Below are 19,172 nucleotides of genomic sequence, written 5' to 3'. Positions count from 1 at the left end.
CGCTGCAGTATTTTGGAGCCTGAGCTGCTTCTTCAAAGCATCACAAAGAGAATTTCTTTGGGTTGTTTTGGGAACTCTGAGCATCACTATCTTTGTTCCCTTCAGAGATGCTATTGGAAGTGCCATGACCCCTCAGAATGATTTCCTCAACCTTTCATTAATCCATTTGGTTTCGTTTTGGTTGAATGAAGAACGTGGTTTTTCCTGCTTAGTTCTAGCAAATTTCTCCGGTCTGCTTTCGTAGCTGCCCCAGTTATATTTTTGAAAAATCAGCTTTTCATTTAAGAAAACATTTCGAAGCAGGGAAATTCGCATTACCTTTAAATGTGCTTTACAAGATCCTTAATGGCACAAGGTTTCTATTTCCCCAAACTTCCACGCTGTTTAAAACCAACCAAAGAGAAGGGCATTAGGGAGGGGTGGGTGACAGAAAATACCCTCCGGAGAAACAATTGGAAATGATTCACACTTTTTGCAGAGCTGTCAGCTTCCCCTGTATCAGTGCAGCGGCGAAGACCTTCTGCTCCTCTTTGGAAGTCCCTTTCAGGGTAATGCCCGGCCCCGAATTGCAGCGCATGGACCTGGAAGAATGAGGACAGCACACGAATGCAGTGCAGGGCTGTGGTGCTTCTTCTGTGTTTGTGTTTTCAGGCTCCGAGCTCCGAAGCGTTTGGAAGCCTTGGTGTGAATGGAGAGCAGGCTCAGAGGATCCCCGGGTGCCGTCAGGATGCGGTCCCTTCCTCTGAGTACAGAAAAGGGCAAATAGAAAACGGTGGCTGAGGAAGTTTTCTGCCCTGAAAGCACGAAAGGAGATGCATGGAGAAAGGGTGTTCACTCTCCCCCCTCCTCCTTCCTTTCAGTGGGATGATTTCTGTTTTATTCAAGGACGCTGAAAAAAAATAGCTTAGTATTTTCCTCAGATAAAAAATAAACAAACAGAAATGAGAGCCAATTTGAGCAAAAAATAATAGTAATAAAAAAGCCGGTATTTGGAAACTCAGAGGAACCTGCCCATTTCCCTCCTGCAATTCTGCATAACTGGATACATTTTTCCCCCACTAAAATCAGCTGTGAAGGACAACTTCCATTGATTTCAATAGGAACAAGCTAGAACATGTTATGTTTCAATATTTGAATCCTCAGCTGTGCTACCAAGGCATGTCAATCTGTCTTAATACTTTATTCCAGGTTATTATATTAACAAAACTCAATGATATGCTATAACAAAATTGCATTACATGCTGTCGCTGTGTTTGGAGCTATTGTACTCTGCCTGCAGTGCTGTTCCTCCTTTGAACGAATGATCGTATGTGATCTATTTGTCCAAACCCATCCTGAATATGGTACATTTGAAAATCTTTAAGAAAATAATGCAACAGCAAACAAGCCAGCCAACAAAGACGTGTATTTCTCAGCATGTGGATTCAGATCTAATGCAGGGAGCAGGAAGAAATACTGTGGGGCTGGATGGAGGCTGCCACACTTTACAGCACACAGCACCAAGGGACGCTTCAGCCAAAAGAGAGCCCACATTCATGACCTATATTAGGAATAAGGTGGTCATGCGCCGCAGCCATGATCCTGTAATTACAGCCCGTTGTGGCCGCGGCACTGTTGATGCACAGTGTGTGTGTTGAGGCACACGGGGTGAAACAACTTCACTGGGAGAGTCCACTTTGTAATGGGAGCACTGATGATGCGAGCAGGGTGTGTGGGATGCACAGATCAGGCACACACACGGCAGCAAGGAGGGCAAAGCGAGCAAGGAAGCAAATCCTGATCGTACCCCAAAATGGAGCTTAATCTCTTCATTATTTAGAGACACAGAATCCCTTGCTGCACGCCAGCCTCTCCCGGGGTCAAACTTACCCCAGCTCACAACCCCCTCTTTCACCTTTGGGCTCGCACTGCAGCCAGAATCATGGCTCTGTGCTGCGGGTGAATTCCAGCACGGCTGGAGCTGGGCTGCTGACAGCAGGATGCTGCTGAGTCAGGTTCTGCTGCACACCCAGCACGGCGTGCTGCGGCTGCTGGAAACAGCGCATGGAACTGCTTCATGCATGAGGTCATGCTGCAACCACTGGAAAAATGCATGATATTGCTTTGTGCATGAGGTCTTGCTGGAAAAAGTGCGTGTAACTGCTTTGTGTGTGAGGTCAGGCTGCAGCGAGCAGCTCTGCAGTGGGGCAGTGCTGCTGGGGATGGGGCTCTGGGAGCCTTTTTCTTCCCCAACAGGCGACGTAACCCTTGCAGCTTTCTGACAGCTGAATAAATAGGCAAATGAAGCGGGGCTTAATCTAGTGTCCACCCCCCTGCAAAGGCCCTGTATTAAAGAACTTAAGGAACTAATTGCTTCTGTAGCGTTACGGCTGCCCTGCGACCGAGTGCCGGAAGGCTCTGGGAGGTTTGCGTTCTGTCTGTGCTCTGATGTAGCCTGATTTGGTTAGAATTTGCTGTATTTCCATATTAAAACAGTCAGGCCAGGGGGAAAGAAAAAAAAAAAAAAGGAAAAAGAAAAGGAAAAGAAAAAGAGAGACTCATTAAAACTGCATCGTGTCACCCGGCTGAACTTCCCATCCTTCCACTTCCCCCCTCAATCAGCAGCAGGGATAACAATTAGATGTGATGGCTCTTCCTAACAGGCGGCAGTGAGCGCTGCCTGCCCCTGCGCTGGCTGCAGCAGCAGAGCCCATCTCACCCACTGCAAGTTTATAATTGATGAGCCGCGGGTTGGCGGATAACCCACGCCCGAGCAGGGGAGGGACTGGAGGGCTTCGCCCACTCCATCTCCCCAGTTCTGATTTGTTCCCCACCCAATGTGGCCCCACGTTGAGGGGCTCTCGGTCGGGGCAGCGCTCAGCTTCACTCAGCCAGAAAATTTGGTATTAGGGCCGGGAGGAAAGGTCACCTTGGAGGATGGTGATGGAGAGTTAAAAGAAAGGGGATGGGAGTGGGAGAGAGGGAGGAGAATGGGAGGTGTAGGGGGGAGGCAGGGAAGGGAAGGGGGAAGGGGACGTGGATTTCTAAGCAAGCTGACCCGGGAGGATAAAATATCCTGTTTTCATTGGTTCAAATGAACCATTAGGGAGAGAGTAATTTGTTGACCTTTTTGCTGCCTTATCGTGAGATGAACAGCCTTAACATGGGCTTCACGTTTGCCTTAACCCCACCGTAAATCATAGAAGAATTGATTTTCTTTTATTTCTTTTTCTCCTTTTGCAAAATAATTGACCAAAACCCAGCCCGCATTTGGAGATGGTTTAGCAAAGCAAGGCCAGGTAGCTCTGTGCATTGGTAAAACTCTGCAGATGGCATCCACCACCTTTCATATCTGTTTTTGTGCTCTTTTGGACCAGTAAATAGGGGTGTGCAGAGGCAAGGTTTCCCTTGGGAATTAGAACAAGACAGCGTATTTTCCTCTTCATGATTTTTCCTTACCTCCACCAGCCTGGGCTGGCAGCAGTTCCAAGCAGTCAGTTCTTGCTGCCCTCAGCCCAGCTTCTCTCATAGCTTTACAGGCTGGTGGAGTGCTTGCTGTCCCTGGAGGTGTTCCGGGGCTGTGGAGATGTGGCACTGAGGGATGTGGTCAGTGGGCACAGTGGGGATGGACTGACTGTTGGACATGATGGTCTTGGTGGTCTTTTCCAGCCTTAATGATTCTGTGATACTGTAATTACGCACCCATTAAGTTTAAATTCATAACAGCCTGGACACTGGGCAGACCAGCAGAAATGCCCAATTGCTGCTGTAGGCCCAAGTGTTCTCAAGAAGTGCCAGGAGCTGTCTGCTTTGGCATGGAAGGAGGGCAGAAAAAAGCTTTCCCTAGGTACAGATATTGAATTATCCATCCTAGGGTTCCTTGTATTTTGTGTTCTCTCTCTGACGCACGGGGGGAACCCTCACACTTTCGCACTGAAAGATCTGACCATCCCCAAATGGAAAATTACATTAAACTGTAGAATAACCAACATGTTTTACTTCGCAACACAGGTATGTTTTGTGCTTCCATTGAGTCTATTATTATAGGAAATTCAGATATGGAGCAGAAGCATCTGGCCTTCAAAGAACTCTGAAATTGCCATGGGATGTTATGATAATGCTGCTTTTGTACGACTGATCTTTTCCATTTGTCCTTTGCTCTCTAGGTAACAGCTTGGAAAATGTCAGGTAAATGTAGGTAAAGAGAATGCTGTTCTGTGTAGGGTTTGTGATATGAACTTCTATTATAATCATTCTACATGAGATGCAGATCTCTAAGTAGCCAGCAAATTCTTGTCAAATGGACCCAAATCAGGAAGGTCAAATGTTCTCATGGAGAATGCAAGATAAAGATGACTTCTGTGCCTGTTCTCCAATATAGAATCTTCTGTGATTGTTCAGGAAGATATTTGAAATTACTTCCAGCAGCAGGCCTGGTAACAATATACCCGTGTGTGCCAGGATAAAAATAACCTTTGGAACTGCATTTGTACTATGCTGCAAAGTGTGTGATCACTGGGACAGATTTCAGAACTTCTTTTCTTTTTTCGTTCTATGTCTCACTTTAATTACACTTTTCCTACCTCTCTTCAATGGATTGGATGTCAGGTTTTCCTCCTCGGTTGCGTGTTCACCTTGGGTTTTGGGAGGCTTTGCTAGACCTCTAGTGTTAGAGTAGCTATGAGAAAGGTGGTTTTTACAACATTAAGTGTTTAGAGGAATTTCCTGTTAGAATAAATTATAAACCAAAGAAGAAATACACAGAAACAGGGCTTTATAAAAACCAGTAGCAATGGTGTAGCTTGTGTAATTTAACCCAAACCAGTGAAAAATCAATTACAGAGTGTTATTTTAAAACTGTTCTAGTACGGTGCTTGGAAGGTAAACATTACAACATGCTGTTATATGAAAGCAAAAAAATGTATCAGCTAATCCAGCTCCTATACCAAGGAGTAATTTTCTTATGGAACGTGAATGAAACGTGTGTTTAAAGTGGGAAAGGAAAAAAAAAAAGAAAAAAAAAAGAAAACCCTGAGGAAATTAGAGGAGGAAAAATCCCTTCTAACAAGCTTTCTTTTCTGTTTGTTTTTAAGCTGATAACGTCCTTGTCTCAAACTTCAAAGTAAGCGTGTGTGAGACCCATGTTCCTCAGCAAAGCTCGCTCAGGCCTCGCATCTGCCTTAGAGGAAGGCTGCACTTCTCCCCAGTTCTCATCCCAGAAGCCTGAGCCAGGCTAAAGTCCTGCCCAGACCATGCACTGAGTGTGAGCATTTCCCAGAGCAGGACCTCCCACTGCGGTGCTGGTCTGGAGGTGCTTCTTGTGTGTTATTGCCAGCAAACACAACATGTCTGTGCTGCTGGGGCCAGTGGGTGACAGAGCACTTTTGGAGGAAAATCTGTGCCTTTCTGATACCTCAATGGGGGCTTTCACCCTCCTTCATACAGCCGTGGTGCCAGGACTCTGCTAAGGGACACCCAAAGCTTCAGCTGCTGATGGGGCAAAATCCAGTGAAAGTCACAGAGCAGCAGGGATTGGGTGAGCAAGGCTCTGGGACTGGGAAGGCAATGGGCAGGATGCTGTGAAAATCACTGCTGAATTCTTTTTATCAAGCACCTTGAAATGCATGTAGTAACTCATTGCTAACAGCGAAAGTGAAGCAAGATGCATGGCTTGCATGGCCATAAGCATGGGGAGACTGATGGAGGAGAGCAGGCAGTGCTGATGCCATGCAGTAGTGCTGGAGCATGTGAGGTGCTGCGGGCTCCAAAAACCTCACTGAGAAATACCAGGTCTCCCAGAATACAACAGGGCTGAGTGCATCCATCCTTCCCAAGCCCCAGCATGATCTGCCTGTGGAAAAGGCACGGAGGTGGCTGGCAAAAGCCGTATTTTGATAACAAGAGTGAATCGAACATGTGTACACAGTTGTTTTCCCTGACTGGGGTCTGTGTAGTTCTTGCAGAAGGTTAATAAATGCTATGCAAATCCTCTTAAATGGCCGTGTTTACACCAGGGCTTACTGGCTCCAGCCATGTCCTCTACTTTTGACTCCTGAAGTTTAGATGCAAAAAGAATTTGCTTCCCCACGCTCTTCAGAGCATTCCCAGGTTTTGTTCATGCTCTTATTCAGCTATCTGCTCTTGTGATCATAAAGGACATCACCAGAGGAAAAGAAGCTCAATTTGCCTTATTGAAAAAAAAAAAAAGGAAAGAAAAAAAGATGTTTTGCTTAAAGACAGGAGGCTACTGTAGTGTAAAATGAATGATTAATAAGGATGAGAAAAACCTAGTTCAACAGGGCAAATGCTCAATAACAGCTCGTTTAATCATCGGCAGATTAGCTGCAAATGCAAAGTGTCTGCTGCAGCACTGTGTTAACTGTGCTGTAAAGTGTTGGCTACTTCTTTAATGACAGCATAACCTTTCATTGTGCATTTATTTAAAAAAACCCAGTCCTTTAATGTCTGAGTGTTTGATTTCTTTCTTTCTCTCTCTCTCTTTTTTTTTTCCTTTTTGCCTTCTTCTGCCCTTAATGAATTTTACAGCACGGGGATGTGCTGTGAGTTGTGTCACCTCTGCAAACACTGCCGGGCTAGAGTCACGTCTTTGGGGGAGAATGAGATTTCAGGAGGTACAGGCTCAGCCTTGGCAGCCACCGACTTCTCTCTCTTGATTTCATTTTCTGGCAGCAGTGATGCTGTCCTTGCGTAATTGTCCTTATGAGAACCAAGTACACCAAAGCAAGCACATTTATTTGGTACCACGAGGAGAGTTATCTAGCTTTGAGAAAGGCACTGATGCAAGATGTTCTCTCGATCAATATATTCATTATAAACAGAAGATCTGATTCATTAAGTGTGTTTTAAAAAATATATAATTATTTCTCTTGCTAATTGCTCAAAGGATCATTGGTTGTATACAGACTGCATTTATTATTGGCGTTTGCAAGGAACACGGTAGTCTCTATGGGTGCAGAACCAGTGCAGAACCCGGTGCTGTCCCCATGGACAGCAGCACTGCTCCCAGTGAGACTTCAGGATGAATGTGGGGTGCTGAGCTGATAGCTCAAACCCAGAGCATACAGAAAAACTCTTTGAAGAAACTGACACAAGCACAAAAGTCATAAATACCACTTCACAGTAATAGAATTACTCCATTTGCATTACTATTTCTCTTAACCATCACAACCATTCAGTGCTTTCACATAGTGAGGGCTGGGTGTCAACAAATCCTCCTAAACCACGTGCAGCATCCTTTGCCCCCTGTCGTACCTTGCCAGCTCCCCTGGCACTGCTCTCCGCCACATTGCAATTCTGCAGCTCGCCTCTCACGCTGCTGAAGAGATAGAAACAAAGTCGTGCGTACTGGAATTTGATCATTTGAGCTGGTTTTAAGCTCATTTCAATTAACTTGGTAAACTATCAGAGATAAGCTGCCTGGAGTCACCTTCACTGATAGCAGTGGGTGCGGGATGCTCAAATTTATCCCAATAAGCACCCCGCGATGGGAGGCTGATCGTGCACGCTCTGTCATTATCTTTAGCACTTTATGGATATATTTGGCTTGGTGGCAGAAGCGTTCCCATGGCTGTTGTAAGCGAGGCATCACCTGTGTAACAGCCTTTTGACGCTTCCCAGATTCAGGGTGCGAGGTGTGAGCACGACGGGCGGTGGGAGGCCCCGGAGCTTTGCAGGAGCTATCGGAGGCCCAATGGGGATGGGGAGCGTTGTGTTCCCCGTTTGCAGGTGGGGCTGTGTCACAAAATCAGTTTGTGCAGGCGTGACAGCAGAATGAGGCCTTCGGAGCACAGCGCTCGGTCCAGGCCTGCAGCCGCCATTTTCTGGGCCTGGGAGATATCGGCACAACCAGCTCTGCAGAAATCAGCAGGGCTTCTCATATCCTGATCCCACAGATTCTGCTGTCTCCTGAAGCTTGGTGGTCAATCCCAAATAATAGGCTGGTTGGCCTTCAAGCCCACCCCAGCAAAAATCTGCTTCGTAGCACGGATCTGTAGGGAAGCTCTGCCACAGCAGGACAGCTTGGATCTGCAGGCCTCAAGCATGGGGATTATTATGACTTTTGAAATAATAAATATAATCAAACTGCCAGGATCTGGTTAATAAGCAATTTATTTATTTATTTTTATGGCACAACCCTTTTTCACTTTTTTTTTTATTATTATTTGAAAGGCAATGTAAAACTCCAGGTAAAACCCTTTGCTCTCTTCGTATGGCTGTTTTGTTTCTGTGTAAGGTGGCAGAGATGCATGGCTGGAGTCCATGAAACAATGGGAAAAGCCTGGGTGTGCCACCACTGAGCTTTGGTGCACATTTACTGAGCTGTTTCACCAGGCACACGCAGGGTGCCCTCTTTTGCAGCACGTGTGTGTGCACTTTCTGTGTTTCTCAGACACCAGAGCTGTGCTGTTAACTGCTGGGTCCGTTCTGGTGAGGAGAGCGATCAATAACCAATATGTATTTCATAAACACTTAGCCAAGGTCAGCAAAACAAACACAGGGACAGACCCACAGTGCCCTCTCACTAAGTCCAGAGGTCTCTAGGGAGCATCCATTGCTATTGGGGTGCAGGTGTTATTTCTGCTTCTCTGTTTTAATTCAGTCGGTCCCTGAAGAATCCTTATGGGCTTTGGAGACCTTCTGGCCACACCTTTTATCAGCTAGCACCATCCATCTGTGGCACTGTGCTGGCCTCTCGTGTGACCTTGGTTTTGCCCTGCCACTAATCTGTGCAGGCAACGCTGCCCACAAAACTATTTAACCCTTCAGCATTGTGGGTCCAATTGTTTTCGCACCACAATGGAAGCCGAAAACCAGCTGTGCAAGCAGCTCCTGCTGCCACAGAAGTGTCCGTGGCACAGGGAGGCAGGTGGGACGCATTTAACTAATGAGTTTTGCCGGAACATTTGGGCCAGTCACTGCAAACAAAGGTTGGAGGTCATCTGGAATACTCGGCTGTAATGCTGGATGCCTTTCACAGGTGGCACCATTCAAGTTAAAGCAGCGCAGGCAAGTTTATAACATCAGGAAGAGAAACTGCTGCCTGATCTCTGAGCTACCCAAGTCTTGTGCTCAGGAAGCTGAAAGGAAGTAAGTTGTTTTTCTTCTTTTTTTCTTTTTCATTTATAAAACTTGGAGTGTTGTTTAGAGAAATTGTTGGGCTAATCCTGCAGGAGTGGCCAAATATGGATTGCTGAGTTGGACTAGTTATTTAAAAAACTGCTACCCTAAATAAAAGATCACCAGTGTGTGTTGGCGATTAGGCCCTTGTGCTGCTCTGCTCAGATTAAAAGCCCTGTTTCTCTCCCTGTCAAACACTGTAAAGAAGGAACTTCATCTCTGTAAACCACACAGTTTAAGTATTTGAACACTAAGTGGAAGTTTCTGGTGATCAAAGTAATTTTCTTGAATAATGTATTCATACATAAACCTGAAAGAAATGTCATAATTGCAATAAGGTGTCTCTGGGGAGTTTGGTTATCATGATATAATCACGTCCCCAGAGAACAGGAAGCACAAGGCATAGCCTTGTGCTTAATAACACCCCAAGGGTGTGATTATCTCATAGCAATTGCACCCTCATTGTGCCATGTGGCCTGGAGAGCTGCAACTGGGATGGAAATGCACAAAATTTAAGTAGAAGCAACAAAAACATGGAAACATTGGGTATTTGGACACCAATTTCTGCATTTTTCTAGATAAAAAGAAGAAAGCTAGGAGCAGCATGATAAACAGCAGAGAGTGAAGCTGTTTTCTTGCAGAGCAAGAAAGAATGGGATGCAGTATCTGTCCTCAGCCATCTGCTCTGCCTTGTCCTGCCTTCCCTCTATTTTTTTTTTTTTTAATCCACCAAGTTGAATTAATGTGGTGGGGCTCGTTCTGACGCGGCACAGATCTGACAGTGCGTTGGCAAAGCGGCGTGCTGCCTGCGGTACCTGGGCATTGGAGGCAGATTGCTTCCTTCTATGGAGAAAAGGACGCGGGTGGAGGATGGGAGCGGAGCCATTGGCCTCTCCCAGCCTCCTCTTGGTCTCCCAGCCTCCTTCTGCTCCAGGGCAGGGGAAAGGAGGGGATGAGGCTTGTGCTTTGGTATGGAAGAAATTGGGGTGCTGTGCTGATCCTTGTCGTCCTGTGCATGTAGGAGCCTGTGAAAGCCAGGGATACTTTGGTGCAGATCTGCTGGAACATCTCTCTTATAGGGGTTTCCTTGCATAGCTATGTGGCTTAAAATGAATTATACTTCTGTGTGTTTCCATGGGGCAGTGGTATGACAGATGGATGTCACTGGGGTATTCTCTCCTTACCCTGCTGATGCTCAGTCTGCAGCCCTGCATGGGTGGCACGGCACTTGGGTGCTGCTGCTGAGGCTGTTCACAAAGCAGGGGAAGGCTGCCAGATGTGGATGGGACAGTTGGGTGCAGCAGTGAAAGAAAATGGCTGAGCTTGTGTTGTATTGAACAGGAAGGGCAAGAGGACGGAGTAATGTGTTCCCAGCCCTGCGGTTTTGGACAGATCCTACTTGTAGTGCTCATGGGATTTATGGATCTGCTCCCACATTTGCCCTGAGTGTGCTGTGCTTGTCAAGAAAAGGGACAGAAATAAGTGTGGGGAAAAAAATACTGCTCTTAGTTCTCAGGCAGAACCCATCTAGTATACAACTGTCTGGGCCTCCTGCCGTAGGGTTTGGTTGGAGACATATACTATTCACCAGGAAGGGTAAACATCTAGCTTGTCTAAGTCTTTTTTTCTGTCTTTTTAATTTAAAAGATCCACAATTTAACTTTTTTTTTTTATTAATGTAGGTGTAAAGCAGTCACCCAGAAGAAGGGTTTTACGGCTTTCTCCCCCATGCTCCCTGCCCCAGCTCAGCACACAACCTCTGTGTATACGAAAGAGGCCCCACTGATGTTCACAGTGTGCTGCAGAAAATATATCATGTTTACAGCTCTAAACAGGAACAACGATAGGCTGCTGTTTAAACCAACTGTGTGCTCTCTAAGGTTTGCAAGAACAGAGTTGTTTGGGAGATAAATGAATACTTTTAATGGAAGTTGGATGGTTCTTACATAGGTGTGGGGAAAAAAAATGGATTTTATCCATGTGCTTTGTAGTTTGCAATGACTTGCATATGTGGTTAGGAGGGTAAGGAGGGCCAAAATTCCAGCCATGCCCCAGCACAGCTTTTCCAGGCCACTTTCAATCGTGGTCTAACCAAATCCTGACTGTTTTCTGCAGCCTTTGCTGCCTGATCTAGTCTGTCCCATCATGGCTTTACTCTGCTTCTAATGGCTGCAGTGGTTGAGGGCTTTTGGCAGCTGGTGAAGTGCAGCCAAAGTCACATCTCAGGAGTGGGCAGAGAAGAGATTTCTCTTCTGAATGGTTAGTTCTGCTTTTCGGCTGCTCGGGAGCCCTTTCTGGCCACTCTTTTAATTTGGCATGAGGAAAAACTCTCCATGAAGATGTTTGGAGAAAAATCCTGGAGAGATGAGAGTGATGTAAAACAGTACAGAGAGGCTGGGCGCTCGCTGCCTATTCAGCTTATTAGATTTCTCCTATAATGTCTTTTAAAGCCAAAAGCCCCCAAGGTGCATCTAGCATGCTTTATGTTTTTATAAAGTCTCGGCAATTTCCACAGATCGAAAAAGTATTTTAAGCTTTCAGAACACGCCGGGATGATGAAATTAGTAAATTCCGTGCATTTCTGATGGCGTTTTCTCATTCTTGCACATGGTAGACTTATTTTTCGTTTACTGTGAGATGATGTCAAGGAGTTCTGAGATGGGTTGTTCATTGCTAACGTAACACAACACAGATTTGATCTGAGGGGACGACACGTGTGGATGCAGATGCAGTGCATGGGGCCGGCCAGTCAGGCTGACTGCTCCTGACAGTGTCTCTTTAAGAAAGCTCTGCACTCCCTTGCAATGTTAAAGTTGCTAAGGTAACTGTGCATTTTTTTTTTTTTTTTTTAGAGCACAGCAAAGTAAATAGGTACATGACCTGTATAAATTCTCAGTGCATAAATTACTAGAGCCCTCAAGCTAGAGTAACTTGCACACTTCCTTATTTCCAAATGACTTTTTGGCTTCTCTGCATGTCTAATGCGTAAGAATTTGATGTGTGCAGTTTGTGTTGCAGAGCATCCTCTAGAAAACCTGGGGCAGGGCTCTTGGTGCAAGAGGGACCCATAAGGCTTAATGGGTCCACAAGGACAGGAAAAGTGGCTGAGTGCTCTTTGGTCATCCAGCCTTCCAGCCTGGGTACCACCAGCAAATCTACATGCGAGGGTTGCCATTATTTCCTTGTGTCTGGAAGACACAAAAACTTGGGCACTGCTGGCCACCTGTCCTGTGCCTGCAGCTTTGCCTGACCTTGTATCTGGGTGCAGTACTAGGAGCATTATGAAATAGGCTGCCTGGTCCAGGACTGGTCAGCCCTTAGTGAGTACTCCAGAGTGCACAAATTCCATCACTCACGCTGGTGCTCAGCAGCAGCTCTGCACAGCACCTCCTCTGCTCTGCTTGGTTTGCAAGAGGCCCAGCAGTCTCCGAAAAACTGAAGTTGAACAGCTTCTGCTGTGATACCACATCTCACAGCCCACGTCCTTGTCCTTTGTCTGTCCTCTCGCCGTGCTTCTGCAGCGTCCCTGAGTGCAGTGGCTGGAGGGGATAATGCAGCCTGCTAATCATATGCCTCTGCACGCCGCTGTGCCGGCACACACAGCACAGTGTGGCTTCGGAGCCATGCTGAACGCTTGGGTCCTGCTGTCTAATGATACATGGTGTCATGCTCCTGGTAGAGGTATCTTGTACAGAAATATTCGCATCTACACCACGTAACGTGTATGGTGATTTGTCAAGCTGTGTGAGATCTGCTGTACATATGCTGCAAAAATAGCTTGACCACTTGCAGTAAGCCCAAAATCTGCGTGCAGTGTGCTGAAATGATTGGGATCACTTGTCTGGGATTTCTGGGTACCCAAGCAGCCAAGATTGTCATGCTCTGTCCAGATGAGGGCACTGAAGAGGGCATGGATGGAGATGTCCAGGGAGAAGATAGCCCTGGCTCAGCGGGACTTGCTGCTGATAACAATTAGGAACCAGGGTAATCTCATTTCTAGAAATATCAGCCTGCTGACATCGCTGCCCACATGTGTGCAGCCATGCCACAGGCACAGCTCTGCGGTGAGGTCATGGAGCCCTGTGAGGAGCAGGGCTGGCAGTGCTGGGCCGTGGGCTCTGTGTCAATCTGCCCATCTGCAGGGTGGGCTGTGGGCAGCAGGACGTGGAGGCTGACGAGTGCATGCAGGCAGTACTGCTGTGCTTACCTGCAGGTATGGAAGGGGCTCTGTGCAAAGAAATGCTTGGCAAGGGGGCAGTTCCAATTCCCCCTTCCCACCCCACCACGTTAATTTCTGTCATTCCAGTTACTGAGGATCTGGCTGAGATGCCTGATCCTGGTGCTTGGGCAAATTCCCTGCACAGGACCCAGATGAGATTTGTTTTCTCCTGGCTGTCAGCTCTTCCTTGGGTTGGGGTTTTACAATATTTAGCAGAGGTACGCTGGAGGTGGGAGCAGTGACCTGGGAGCACATCCCAGCAGAAAAATAGGGAGCAGAGTTTGGGGCATGGCCAAGCACTGAAGAAGCCATTTGAGGAACAGGAGGTTGAAGGAACTGCTGTGGGGAGAAGTCTGATACCATGGCTGGGTTGCTATGGCCTTTGTCACTATTGCCTTACATTGTCTTATTTTTAAGACGCAACTGAGTTGATCTGGGAAGGTCTCCCTGCTCTAGCAAGGATGGAGATAGTGGGTTTTGGCACAATAATAACTCAGTGGAAAACATTGGGGGAAGTGATGCAGTGAGTTTTCTTCTCCAACAAACCCCCAGGAGGTGGGAACACTCACTCCTCAGCCTTCAAGGAGAGCTGTCTCATGACTGCCTGCTGCTCTGCTATCTCCTCTGGGGCAGGAGCTTTGTGACCGGCTGACTTATGCCCTGCAGGAGGTTCAGCAGTGGCCAAGTGCTTTCTTCCCAAACCTGCAGGCTGGTTCCTGGCCCCGTTGCACTGTCACAGGCTCTTGTACATCCGTGGTGTGTCTGTGCACGCAGGGCTGCGTGCAGGGCTGCTTTTTCCCCCCTCATACAGTTTTCTGGAGGAGATGGACTGTGCTGGCGCAGCTCCAGAGGCAATCTTCTCCTTGCCAGGAAGCCAGATGCATGGTCACATTGCCTGGCTCTCCCTGGCAGGGCTGGGGAAGCTTCAGCAGGTGTGATGGAACAGCATGCGGGAGCCGCAGGTTGGGCGCGGGCTGCCTCCATGGTGCTGCCCGAGCTGCAAAGTCCCTGGACGGCAAACACGGTGCTAAACCAAATCCACAGCAGGGGAACTTCTGAGAGCTTTGCATCCTCCATCAGCCTCGTATGCTAAACCCAGCTTTGGAGCAAGGAGCAGCAGCAGGATGGGAAGGTTCCCCCCCGCCTCCTCCCCCCGAAGCCTTCCACCTCCTCAGCAATGCTGTGGCGAGAGCAGAGCTCACAGTCAGCAGACTGCAGTGACAGATGGCAGGTCATAAGCCCTCTCACTGATCTAACACTGCAAAAGAAAATAGGGCTGGGGGTGATTCAGCTGCTAGGCCTCAAAGCGGGAGCATGACGGGATAGCGTGCTCTGCTGACACGTCCTTGAAGGATGCTGCATCCCCAAGGGCCGCAGGGGACAGAAGTAAAGTGACGATGAAGCAAAAATCCTTTTATGGAATAAGGCAAGATTTGCAACAAAAAAATAATGGATAATGTGCTTTCAGTCATTCTGAGTAATTGGATTTCTATTAGCAAGATGCAAATATTACTAACAGAAATCTCTATGGGGAATAATTTGTGCTCTGAATTCGAGCTTACCTGGCCACAGTTGCTTTTCCATCCTTAACTGCCCACTGACCAGAGCTGTCAGCACCTGTATCCGGGTTTATCCATCAAGCTGTCTCCATGTGGATCTGAAAGCAAGCTGGATGCATTTAATTCAGCACAGCACTCTAGAAACATTCTTGTGGCAAGAGGAGTTTGTTGGCAATTATAAGCTGTGAATTGCATTTTAAAACTACTATATATTTTTGAGACATGATCCAGGCTGCATCCTGAGCTGCCTGCTCCTGCTGGCAAGCACCCATCTCACTCAGTGGTGATGCTGTGGTGGGGTCAGTGTCAGGCTGCTGCCTGCCTCCAGCCTACCATGAAATCAGGTTTCGGGTTGGGAAATGAGTGTTGCTGATCCATAGGAAAAGCGTTGCAGGGGGCACGGAGGAGTTTAATGCTGGGGATGCTGCGGGGCTGGGTAGCCCTGGGGAAGGCAGTGGGGCTCTTGGCTGTGAGATGTCACCTAGTGAACAGGGAGGGGACAAATGAGACCTTGCTATGTTTGAGTGGGAACTGTGGGCCAAGTTTGCTGTGCTAGAAATCATAGCTCTGCTGAAATGGATGGAGCTGGGGTCCTCTCTGCTGGATCTGCGACAGAACACACAGTTCTGTGCACAGCTGCTGGGGCAGATCCTGTGAGCTTTGCTCAACCACTGCTGATGTCACTCTTAAAAGAAGGAAAAAATCAGTTTATTTTTAATATCCAGTGGGATCTTAGATACAGCCCAAAGCCGGGGTAACTCTGTAAAGTCTCTGTGTGTGCAGCTCCATGGTGTGTCCCATTGGGGCAGGCCCTTGCTGGCATCCTACTGTGCTACTGGTGAATCACAGGAGGATGCGTAAATACCCAGAGCTCAGTTTCAGCTCAGTCTCAGCTTGTAATTGGAAAATAAGGTGCTTCCAACACTGTCACCTCCCCCCCGCCAAGGTTAAAGAAATGGGTCTTCCAGTGTGCAAGAGAGCATTTGTTGTCATAGAATAAAACTGTTTGAGTTGTAAGACACTCTTAAGGACCGTCTGGTCCAAGTCCCATGCAGTGGACAGAGACAGCAGCTCAGTTACGTGCTCAGAGCCCCTCCAGCCCATCCTTGGGTGTCTCCACGGATGGGTGTCCTCCAGTATGCCCACGCAGTTACTGGCATAGTGAAATAAATAGTTTAAATGTGTATATTGTTTCACTGGAAAACAAAGATCCAGAAGGGAAACGGACAAAAAAAAAAAAAGCATTAAACACAGGGTTCTGTTTTTAGTCGTGGTGTAAGTGTTGCCAAGGGGCTGGAGGTGAAGGAGCTGCTGGCTTCAGCTATGTGACAGCAATGCTAAGTGGTGAGAGCAGTGGCGAAGCTGAAGGAATGAGCTTGGGCGAGGGAGCTCCTGCCGTGTAAGTGGGTTTGTGCAATTCCCACAGCTCTCCTTATCTCCCCGCGCCTTTGGTTGGCATATCAGCCAGACAAAGGGCTTAACGCAACTTGGCATAGTGACGGAGGAATGTGCTTAAAATTTCCAGCAACTGGAACAATTAAGTGAGCTTTCTAGCCAGGGAGAATAGATGTCCCCTTAGGATTCCTATCACCGAAGGATAACATTTCCAGGCTTTGTCCAGCAAGAGATGTCACTTCATTTACAGAGATCTTCACAATGTGGAGGTATATTGGATATTGGTTATTATGCAAAAGACTATCAGGAATCATCTCAGCTGGGCTAATTGTTCCTGGGTTTGGGGCTGATGGAATTTTAATTTCAGCGTGGTGGTGGCTGGAGAAGTTCCCTAGAATTATGAACGGGGATGAAAGAGTGATGATTTCAGGAGGAGTAATAATGGCCCTGATGCAGGGGATTTATTAAGGATTCAGTCAGCTGCATCCCTGAATGATCAGCTTGCTGGGCTGGGATTGCTACTGCCAGCTGCCCCTTTTTGGGATGGAGGTGGGATGAGAAACAAGTGTCCTCTACAAACAATGGTTGCAACAAGGGCTTGGTTCCCTAACAGTCGTGTTGACGTTACCATGTTCTTCAGTGTTTGTTTTTATGACTTTGGAGAAAAAGAAAAAAAAAAAAGAAAAAGACACATTGCCCTATTTTTCTAGGGTACTTCCCTCCTGCTCCTTTTCTCCACCAAAGCTGTACTGGGGATGTGATGCCTTCGCAGCTCATTCCTTTGGGTAGGGGAATGGGAAGGGGTGATGGGAGCAGCAGCGGAACGACTCCGTGGTACTGTATAAATAGTTGCTTTATTGTCATTAAAAAAAAAAAAAAAAGCACTCTAAAGATTTTTAGGATCAAAACATACCAAAGAAAATGTAAAACAAAATTAAAATGAAGTCGGTATTCACATTGTCAGCAGTTATTTTGTCACTGCAAAGCATCTCCTCAAAGGAATATTGTGCAGCACAGCAGCAACCGAATGAAGCAAGCGGCTCCAGCGTTCACTTAAAAGGGAAGTGCAGGGACATCTTCAAACTGCAGTAATGGATCCCTGGGGTTCCTTTAAAGTCTGATGGTGGCACTGACATTTCCTGTGAAGTTGGAGGCTGGCAGGTTGTTAAAACTTCCCGGTTTTAACTGCATCAAGTGCTGCTGTGGTTTGTTGAATGTATAAAATCACTTCTCCACCTCCTTCTTAAAAAAAAAAATATAATATTCAGATATCAATAAGGAACTCGAGAGAGGAAAACACTATAATTATAGCCAAAAAGCTGGCACAATGCCTGCTGTATAAACCCGTTATTTTGGTAGCATAGAATTCGGTACTGGAATAATTCTCTGGGTGGAAACTTGGCAAACATGATCTCAGCCTGTGAGCTAATCTTTTCTTTTTCCTCCTATAATAACATTTTTTTCTTCTCTACAGATTTAGCCATTTTAAAATTGTGCATCCTATTACCAAGATTGTGTATGCACAAATGACCTATGTTATGGGTCTCCGGGGTGATGTGAATGTAGACAAGAGATCTGCATGTTAGATTAAAACCCCTTTGCTGGAAAATTAGTACCCTGTAGATTCAAATGCAATTATCCCTGCTCCGAGCCGCTCCTCACTGGGGATGGGCTGAGCAAAGGGTGGTGGCAGAGATTGGGCTCCAGGCCCTGGGTGGTGTGAGAGGCTCAGCCCTTTGGTCTTTCTCATGTACAGTGCTTCTTGTTCCGTTTCCTGCCATTATCCCAATAGCCATGCAGCTATTTGAGCGCTGGGGAAGTAAGTGACCAAACCTGTGTAGACTGGGAGATCTGGGTCTGTTGTGCCATGGAGGCTGGTGTGCCTCCATACCATTATGAAGGCTTCATGAGCTGTGCACAAGCACCAGCTTCATTGTCAGCCCATATTTTTTTTTAACACCGATGGAACACCAGGTCACCTCTGTGTCACCAAACTGCTCAGATGATGCTGGGTCCTGTAACAATTTCTTTCACTTTGACCTACACTGTCAGTGTTTGGAGACCAGGGTGCTCGCCTCCACCTCCATGTTCTACATGCTGCAGATCTAGGGGATGAGAGTGGGGCACTGGCATTCACGTCAGCCTGCCATCAACATCTTGTTAAATTAATATAATAAAATCAGATCTCTTAGTGCTGCTCGCACTGCACACAGGTGCCTTGCTGCTTAGGGGGGAGGAAGGGGAATGGCCCCAGGGAGCTGTTTCCCTGCTGGGGGCCTGGAGGAGAAGCATCTGGCATGGGGCATATAGGGCTGTGTGTGGTGCCAGGATTGCACCCCATGATGCTCCTCCATTTTAAGGACGCCTAGAGGAAGAAATCAGACGTCACAAGGGATTGTGTTACTGGAGGAGAAAGGCCTAAAATTGGTGCTGCTGTTTGGAGGTGTGTTATTCTGCTCCATCATTAAAAACCAAGCAGCTGCCTTTCATTGATACAGATGTGTGGGATCTGTACCAATTTTCAAAGTAGATCTTGGGAATGACAGTTTGCACTGAGTTTGGTCCTTGAAAGCAGGTCCTGAAGAAATAACTCTGACCCTTTCCAGCTGGGACCAGCAGTGGTCCCACAGAAGCAGCCAGCAAAAGGCATCTGTGGACACGAAGCTGAGCAGTGTGCATGGTGGCACCTGGCTGGAGCACCCCCTGCAAGTGCACGTGGATTATGTTCATAGTGAACGTGCCTCAAGGAATTCACACTCAAAAAAAATCAGAGGGCCCCAGTGTGCTGCTTTCTTTTTCCACAATCCTTTTAACCTTTGAAAATCTTTTGTTCGTCTATGAAACTTCTTAGGGCTAGAGAGAAGAGCATCGTGGAAACAAAA

At 47.0% G+C, this 19,172-nt stretch overlaps 1 long non-coding RNA gene across 1 annotated transcript in view; it reads left to right on the top strand.

Annotated features, from left to right (window-relative positions):
* Positions 1-8,979: 8,979 nt before the first annotated feature.
* LOC771200 overlaps positions 8,980-19,172 on the top strand; it is a 131,260-nt gene continuing 121,067 nt past the window's right edge. Inside the window, exon 1 of the long non-coding RNA XR_213475.5 lies at positions 8,980-9,087. This is a non-coding gene — a long non-coding RNA (uncharacterized LOC771200). The remainder of the gene's footprint in view (positions 9,088-19,172) is intronic.

This window comes from Gallus gallus, chromosome 20 (assembly GCF_016699485.2).
Source record: "Gallus gallus isolate bGalGal1 chromosome 20, bGalGal1.mat.broiler.GRCg7b, whole genome shotgun sequence".
Lineage (NCBI taxonomy): Eukaryota > Metazoa > Chordata > Aves > Galliformes > Phasianidae > Gallus > Gallus gallus.
This window is presented reverse-complemented; position numbering and strand designations above follow the sequence as displayed.